The 8641-nt window shown below is 51.6% G+C and overlaps 1 non-coding gene across 1 annotated transcript; it reads right to left on the bottom strand.

Annotated features, from left to right (window-relative positions):
- Nucleotides 1–3800: 3800 nt before the first annotated feature.
- Nucleotides 3801–3991, bottom strand: LOC144122315 (U2 spliceosomal RNA). Its single transcript, XR_013312906.1, has one exon. It is a non-coding gene; the product is annotated as a U2 spliceosomal RNA (small nuclear RNA).
- Nucleotides 3992–8641: the final 4650 nt, after the last annotated feature.

Below are 8641 nucleotides of genomic sequence, written 5' to 3'. Positions count from 1 at the left end.
CAGGGAAGGTGAAGGAGCACCCTCACTAGGATCAGCTGGCTTATCGCCATGGGAGTCGCTTCCGACAACGTGGTCACCCTCGCCTGCGTGGCCGATCTCTGCGTGATCCTCCACAGCGTGGTCGCTCGGTCCATGATCATTTTCCCTGTGGTGGTCTTCTTCATGGTCGTGCTCCGAGTGGTGGTCCTCCGCATGTTCATCCTTGGCGACGTTGTTCGTTGCGTGTTCGCTTACTTCACTGCGGAGCGCACTGAATCCCGGTTTAGACTTCAAAGTGGAGTTGTCCAGTTGGAAATAGAACAGCGTGAGGTTGTTGCCGGCATGTATGACCTGCGTTGGCGGCAGAAGGAAAGCAGGCAGCGGGCCGAAGTCACCGGGAGCTTTGGCATAAGCGCTGATGTTGATAGGGACATCTTTTCCAGAAATATTGCCGCGGGGGCCGATACCCGCAAGGATGCTGCCAGGAAGGATATTGCCGAGAACGAAGTTAGCAGGGTCGACGAATTCCTGCGGTTTTGCATAGTGGGGCTTGGATGAAGATTTTCGGTAGTGTGCGAGGCCTTTATCGCTGTGAGTAGATTTAGTGCTCTCGTCGCGCGCTGCGCGAGACTTCCCAGTTTTATTATCTATAGCTCCGGCGCCTGGAATAGCTTCCGGGAATGCATTGCCTTCGATGCTAGAATCGTGGGGGACTTGGGAACCGAGCTCACTCTGCGCTAGATTGCTTGGGAACGGCACAAGAACGTCTTTCGGCCATCCATCAGCGACTTCGACATTGTCGTTGTTCCTCATAGAAGATAGTCCAGTCGGCGCTTCGTTCTTCAGTCCGGAAGCAGCAGCACCTCCAGCGGGCCTACGACGGTGCGGCGCGTAGCCTTCTGCAGTGTTGCTAACGACGCGTGGATAGTAGTTAAACACGTAAGGCAGAGGAAACGGGGGTTTACGTTGTTGACGTTGCGCCGCGTACCAGGCCTGAAACGCTTGATTCGCTGCTGCGTCCGCGTACGGCCCAGGGGCGTCTTCGTAGGCGGCGTAGGGCACAGCGAACTGACGGGGCTCCTCATACTGCGGGTTTCCCGGCGGTTGCTCTGCAGCGGCCGGTACGGGATATGGTATGTAGCCATTCGGGGGAATCCAGTCGTTGACGCCAGGTGCCTCGACATCTGCACTCGGACTCTGCGCCGCTGAATCCTCCCTTCCATACGCACCGTCTTGAATTTGGACGCTGGGGTTAGCAGCGCCGCTGTCTGCAGCTTCTGGCTGCCCCAAGGAAGACTGTTGTGCGGAAATCACCTGCTGCGACTGCCGCCCCTCCAGCTGGCTCGTTGCGACCGTGTCAGGCTGTCGGGCTTGCAGTGGCGGCTCCTGCTCCTGGCTGCCGGATCCGGCGCTGCCCTGAGGCTGCAGCTGCGCTCCGGCGGTCGGGTGGACGAGGGCCAGGAGCAGGAGAGCGGCGGCGGCGGCGCACACGCTCATAGAAACTGCTCCGTGGCCTGCGAAGCCACGAAGCGCGGCCTCGTCAGCCACTGCAGGTTGGCACTGCCTTCTCTTCTTTGTCTTCCATGGCGATGCGGGTTGGTGCTTGCAGTGCGCCAATGTGGACAGCGTATACTACGCATGCGTTAGTTTGCCGGCTATATTGCGTTTTTTAAAAGCATATCCTTTCGCGTTTCTTTCACACCATTCTTATTCCACACTGATCTCAACATAAATAGCTCCTTCTATATGTATTATATACGGACCATTATCACTCGAGTTTCTTCAAGCCAGGGAAGAGCGTATACCTCATCAAATTTCACTTTTCATGCAGTGTAGATGGTCTGCATTTCAGGTGGCGCTGCCTTCATCAACTTCACTTTCGTTTTATTACTTGTATGTGCATGTAATAATAATAATAATAATAATAATAATAATAATAATAATAATAATAATAATGACTTTATCTATATATGATATTTATGTGGATGTATGAAGGAAGAAAAGGAAAGTATGTGCCTGTCGACTGCATGGCACCAAACTGGTCATTTTCCCATTCAGCCGGAGGACATAATCACCATCGTGGGCAAGAGGAATCTGACATCATATCCCTAATTTTTCCTACGCATTTCAGTATGTTCCCGTGAGTACCTTTCCGTTTTCATTCTGGCTCGTGCAGAAAGGAGAGAGTGAAAGAATCAAGAGATAGAGCAACAGGTGTAGGAATGACGCGCGCTAAAGCGAAAAAAATGGCTGGCAGTTTCGACGAAATCGAAACGCAAAAGGCGCCCGTGTGCTGTGCGATGTCAGTGCACGTTTAAGATCCACAGATGGTCGAAATTATTCCGGAGCCCTCCACTACGGCGCCTCTTTCTCTCTTCTTTCACTCCCACCTTCCTCCTTCCCTTAAGGCGTGGTTCGGGTGTCCACCTAGATGTGAGACAATTATTGCGCCATTTCCTTTCCTTAAAAACCAATTTCTTTTTTCAGTTTAATGCTAAGCACGAAATATTGTGCGAAAACACGATGGGCCACTCAAATTTTAGGACTGGGCCAAACACATTCTGGGGATGTCCCAGCTCTGTTTCAAACGTCGGTTAACTCAATTTTCAAATTCGGTGTTGACCACCCGAATTTTGGTGGTGGGCCAAGCCCATTTTGGGGTGTCCCATGTCGTTTCTGAGTCCGGGCTAACTAAGTTTACAAATTATCAGGGGTGGGCCACCTAAATTACGGGAGGGGGCCAACGTTTTTTTTTTAAGGAGCTCGTGTCGCAGAAAAGCTGGTGTGGTCGGCGTCTTGAAAAATGGCGCCTCTCGGTGGACACCTGAACCGCGCCGTAAGGGAAGGGTTTTTCCTTCCATTACGGTACGGTACGGGTGTACAGCGAGAATTGTGAGGCAGGCATCATTTCCTTTCCTTAAAACCAATTTTCATTTCAATTTCCTTCCCTTACGGCCTGGTTCGCGTGAGACCGGCGTCCTTTCCTTAAATTGTCCAACGGACCACGCATCGCGCCGAACGGGCGCTGGCTGTTCTGTGGACTCCTTGGCAGCGCTGCAACACGCTGTCGCGTCTCTAAGACGAAGCTTAAGCGTCCTCCAAATTTTTTTTTTGGAGGTGGCCTTTACGTTTTGGTTTAAACCGAAATAAGGTTCATTAAAGATTGCTTCCTTTCTATTGACACACCTACTTACTAGCATATAGTCGTAAGGCAACGCATACGCTCATCATCATCAGCCTGACTACGCCTACTGCAGGGCAAAGGCCTCTCCCATGACTCTCCAATTAACCCTGTCGTTTGCCAGCTCTATGTGCCCACCGTATCCCCGCTAATTTCATCTCATCCGACCTCCTTTCTGCCACCCCTGCTACACTTCCTTTTCTTGGGTGCCGCCGCAGCGGCTCAGTGGTTATGGCACTCGGCTGCTGACCCGAAAGACGCGAGCTCGATCTCGGCCGCGGCGGTTGAATTTCGATGGAGGCGAAATGCTGGAGGCGCGTGTACTGTGCGATGGCAGTGCGCGTTAAAGAACCCCAGGTGGTCGAAATTTCCGGAGCCCTTCACTACGAGGTCCCTCATAGCCTTTGGGACATTAAACCCCCATAAACCCGTAAACCCATAAGCTTCCTTCTCTTGGAATCCTATATGGTTGCGTGCTCGCCTCACAATCCACTACCTTACGGCCTACTGGGGTTTTCGGGCCACTACACCTAGTCAACACCGCCGGGTTTCTTTTGCCGATGGCCGGGATCGAGTCCAACGCCGGGCAATTTCAGATGCGCATGCAAGTCTTTCTTTTCATTCAATATAAGCCCCGTGCTGGGGGTGGGCCGAACCTCCATCGCAATAGTGCAAGGCCAGGACAACCCGTGGCGCCGCCGGAGCAAGCTCCGCAGCAGCACCTTATCACAAAAATAAGTTTAATACCGAAGGCCGAATACGGGCCATATCAGATATTAAGCTGATAATAATAATAATAATAATAATAATAATAATAATAATAATAATAATAATAATAATAATAATAATAATAATAATAATAATAATAATAATTGGTTTTGGGGGAAAGGAAATGGCGCAGTATCTGTCTCATATATCGTTGGACACCTGAACCGCGCCGTAAGGGAAGGGATAAAGGAGGGAGTGAAAGAAGAAAGAGGTGCCGTAGTGGAGGGCTCCGGAATAATTTCGACCACCTGGGGATCTTTAACGTGCACTGACATCGCACAGCACACGGGCGCCTTAGCGTTTTTCCCCCATAAAAACGCAGCCGCCGCGGTCGGGTTCGAACCCGGGAACTCCGGATCAGTAGTCGAGCGCCCTAACCACTGAGCCACCGCGGCGGGGCGCTGATAAGAACAGAAACTACGAAAAGAGAAGTTTATTACTCTCAAACAGCAAGGTCCACCAAAACAATAGTGCACTCAAAGGCAATCGTACACTGGCAGCCCAGTTTGGCTCTCCATTACAAAATAAAAAGGGAGAGCTCACAAAGCTACAAATTCAGGAGCAAATATCACAGTGATGTCACATGTACAGAGGGTGTCAATATTTGAAACGCACAAAAAAAAGGGGGGGGGGGGGCAAGCTAGTAGAGTAAGGCCCTCATCTATAGCCTGCCCTCGGTAACTACAAAGAATCGTGTGTGCCAGCGCCGTAGAAACAGCGCCTCGCCATCAATTGCTAGCCGGCCAGACAAATATCCCCAGATGACTTATCAAGATTTGAGTGTGCTGGCATGCCATTAAACATGGCCAGAGGACACAGCAAACCCAGTGGCACCTTCAGCCTGCTCTAACCTAACCTTGCACCATTGTGCCCCTTCCCAGGTGCCCTGAAATCACAAATATCCCCAGATGACGAGGCGCAGGTTCTGCAGCGCTGGGTACATAGCCCGGGCTGGGGTTCGACGAGCCTCAGCGAGGCAACGACGAGCCTCAGCGAGCCACCGCGGCGGGTCCATTTCCTTTTCCCCCCAAACCAATTTTCAATTTCAATTTTCGGAACGATAGACAACAAGTGTTCCGCGGTTACCGCTAACAAGAGGAATGAAAAAAAAATTGGCAGACGATTACGATGGTCGGTAATGCGAAATTTGAACGCAGCTCTTCACACGCCACCTGCCACCGCTGAAGCTGCACTCTAAAAATGGTCGCTTTCGAGTAGATACTCACTTGTCTAACCCACACCACCTCACCCGTGGCACTCCTCAAGGTGCTGTTCCCTCTCCTATCCTTTTCAATCTCGCTATGGCCCCTCTCGCCTCCCAGCTAGCTGAAATTCCCGACCTGCATCATATATTTTACGCCGATGACATCACTCTCTGGTGTTCATCTGGCTCTCCCGGTCACGTACAGGACACCCTGCAACGTGGCCTAGATCTCATCGACTCCTTTCTCACCACCGCTGGCCTCTCTCCTGCTCCTGAGAAATCCGAACTTCTCCTTCTCAACCATTCCTCCTACCAGCGCTCACACAACCACTTCGTCTCTCTCCACCTTTCTGGCTCTCCCATTCCTGTCGTCACACAGTGCAAAGTTCTTGGCTTCCCTTTGCATGCGGCTAAGAATGTGCAAGCCCTCCACCGCGCTGTCACCACCTGCCACTCTGTAACTCACCTCCTGCGGCGCGTGGTCACTCGACGCTCAGGTCTCCACGAGGCTCACGCGTGCCGCGTTGCCCACGCGCTGGCCCTCAACAAGGTCTTGTACTTTGCACCCTACGCTTCCTTCACTCAGACTCAACTTAACGCTCTCGAGACTGCCCTTGTGGGCCTCTACAAGGCAGTTCTCAACCTCCCTATCACTACCTCTACCACTAAGCTCTTTGCCACAGGCCTCTTCCATCCTCTTCGTTCTCTTCTCAGTCTCCATCGTGACTCGCAGCTTGCCCGGCTTTCCCTTACCCGTCAGGGTCAGTGGTTATTGACTCAAGCGGGTATCTCGCCCATTCCAATCTCCCCGTTTACCTCTCCTATTCCCACCCCCGCTCCCAATCTTCGTATCCTTCCGCTCCCGACCAACATGTCCCCCGTCCTGCACGCCGGACGTCGTCATGCGGCCGCACAGCACCATTCCCCTCTCTTTGATACCCAGGGTGTAGCTTACACGGATGCCTCCTTCGTGGCTCCTCGAGGTTCCTGCGGCTACGCCCTGTACCATCCACACCTCCCTGCTCCTGAAACCCACACCAGCGGGCCGTATCTACACCCTCCAGACGCATTGTCCCTCGAGGTCCTCGCCATTGCGCATGCCCTCCAGTCATTTGCCCTCCTTCCCTCTCTCCAAGAGTCTATTCAGACTCACAAGCCGCTATACACCACATACAGAAACGCACCCTGACCCCTTCTCTCCAACAGGAGGTCGAACGAGCGGTCTCCGCACTGCAGCCTTCCATCGTTTTCCTCCGCTGGGTCCCTGGGCATTCAGGGATTGACGGCAATGAGCTGGCCCATCAGCTCGCCAGCGACACACTTTTCCGGGCACCGTTGATCCCCTGGCCCAAGCCCTCGGAGGACGTTGGGAGACTCACCCTTCGCCGCACCATAAAAGAGGTCTACCTTGAGCTCCGCCTCGACAAACGCCTTTACCCTCCCCCTCATCCATCACTCACGGTGCCGGAGTCTCGCCTTCTTCGGCACATTCCGATGAATGCAGTTATCACCCCGTCCCGCCTCTTCCTCTATCGCTATCGATCGGACCCTTCCTGTCCCAACTGCCCCTGTATCTATGCGGACCTGGCCCATTGCCTCTTCTATTGCCCGGCTGCTCAGCAGTCGGGTTCCTTCCCCCCACCCTTTCTATCCATCACCACCTGGCTCGACTGGCTTGGCGCTGAAGGGGATGAAGAACAGCGGCTTCTGGTCGCCCAGGCGGTCGACATGCTCGGCCTATAAATTATGGTCGAATAAAAGTCTTTTACTACCACTACTACTTTCTTTCATTCCAGTACGGGGCGTCTCAGACCCCTTGTCAATATTGGAGTGGGGTCTGAGACCCCCGTGACTTTATGGATTGGGCGCAGGTAAAGCAGAACGGCCGCGCCCAGCGTGAGGGAGAAGGGACGAGAGCGGGACGGCATTCTTCAAAGGTTGGCATTAGTTTACGAAATTTGAGGGGCTTTACTGACACCGAGTTTCTTAAACCTCCCGTTAGCCCCTTGCACTCGCTGTCATTACTGTAATCAGTTTCGGTTTTGATATTTTGTCTGCAATTTCGCAAGCACGCAAGTAAAATTTTCAGGACTGTTACAACTTTTAAAGTATTTTAGCTACTCTGCGCAGCAGTAAAAAAACAAAAACGTTTAATTCATATCAGTTTATATTTTATCGTGGTGTTTGTAACCATCATCATCAAGGACCACGAGCGCGTCGCTCAAACCAACGTCGCCAACGTAACACGTTTGTCCTATCACTAAATAAAGACTTTATTTAGTGACTCTAGTTTGTCCTACTGTAGTTCTACTAACGTTGGCTCAGGCCAGCTCGAACCACGCTTGCTGAGATGCCAGCGTTCGTTGGAACTTTGCCCTGCAGGGTGATTACCGGCTTTCAGTGCCGTTCAAAAGTAAGTAGCAGTCTGCCCCTATCTCTGTGCTTTCCATGTACTGTGCTATCGTTGCTAGTAATTTTTTTTCCGTTCACTGTTATGCGGCCGAAAAACTAGTCCTAAGGAAATGAAAGGCACAGTATTTGTCTCACTTCTCGGTGGGCACTTCAGCCGCGCCGTGAGGGGAGGGTAAAGGAGGGATTGAATGAAAGCAGAGAGAGGCGCTGTAATGGAGTGCTCCGGATTAATTTCGACCACTTGGGTACAGTGTACTAATAACCTGGGGTTATTTATCGTGCACTTACATCGCACAGGACACGGTCGTCTTGCTCAAGACGAACTGTTGCTAGTTGATCGTGCATATGCTTCAAATCCCAACAGCGCACACAGAAGACAGACAGAAACGCACACCACAAAGCACTTTCCGCCCGTCCCTGTTTTTCCCTCCGTCCGTCTTTCCATCCGCGTCTTTTGCGGGGATTTGAATATAAACACGGCCGCGTCCTTAGGCTGGGGGGTGTGGATTCTGGTAACGCGATGAACAGAACATGACATCTGTACCGAAAACGGCAGTTTCTGGCGCGCACAGCGCTAAACCAGAAGTTTCAGTCTAGCACGTGATTAGTGCGTTGCTTTTGAAGTTTCTCACGTCGGCCAGAGCAAGAAATTCAAGCGTTCTTTAATGGTGCAGCTTTGTTTCATTCTATCGAAGCACTAGGTAGGTGGTACACATCAACGCACCTGCCTACGTTATGAAAATAGACCATACAGCAAGTAAATACTGACCAACATTGCAAAACTTGCAAGAACCAAAAGTTTCAAAAGCAGAAAGTTTGGTTTTATAAAGCTTTCGTGTGGGCCGGTACGCTAATACTCGACGCCAGTGACGACAAAATACAAATTTCAAGGACAACAAACTTCCTTGTCTCGCTGCTCATCGATGCAGTTTGCGCCCAAATATTGACCACGGTGAGTCCGAGTCACGGATTCCAGCCATACGGATAGTGTTAAAAGATGTGGCAATCCTTGGCACCATGCACTTTTGATGCAAATCAGGCAGTTATTAACTATGATACGTGTGCTCGCACCATGATATGCCAAGCCAAAATTTACC

This window comes from Amblyomma americanum, chromosome 2, assembly GCF_052857255.1.
Source record: "Amblyomma americanum isolate KBUSLIRL-KWMA chromosome 2, ASM5285725v1, whole genome shotgun sequence".
Taxonomy (NCBI): Eukaryota; Metazoa; Arthropoda; class Arachnida; order Ixodida; family Ixodidae; genus Amblyomma; species Amblyomma americanum.
This window is presented reverse-complemented; position numbering and strand designations above follow the sequence as displayed.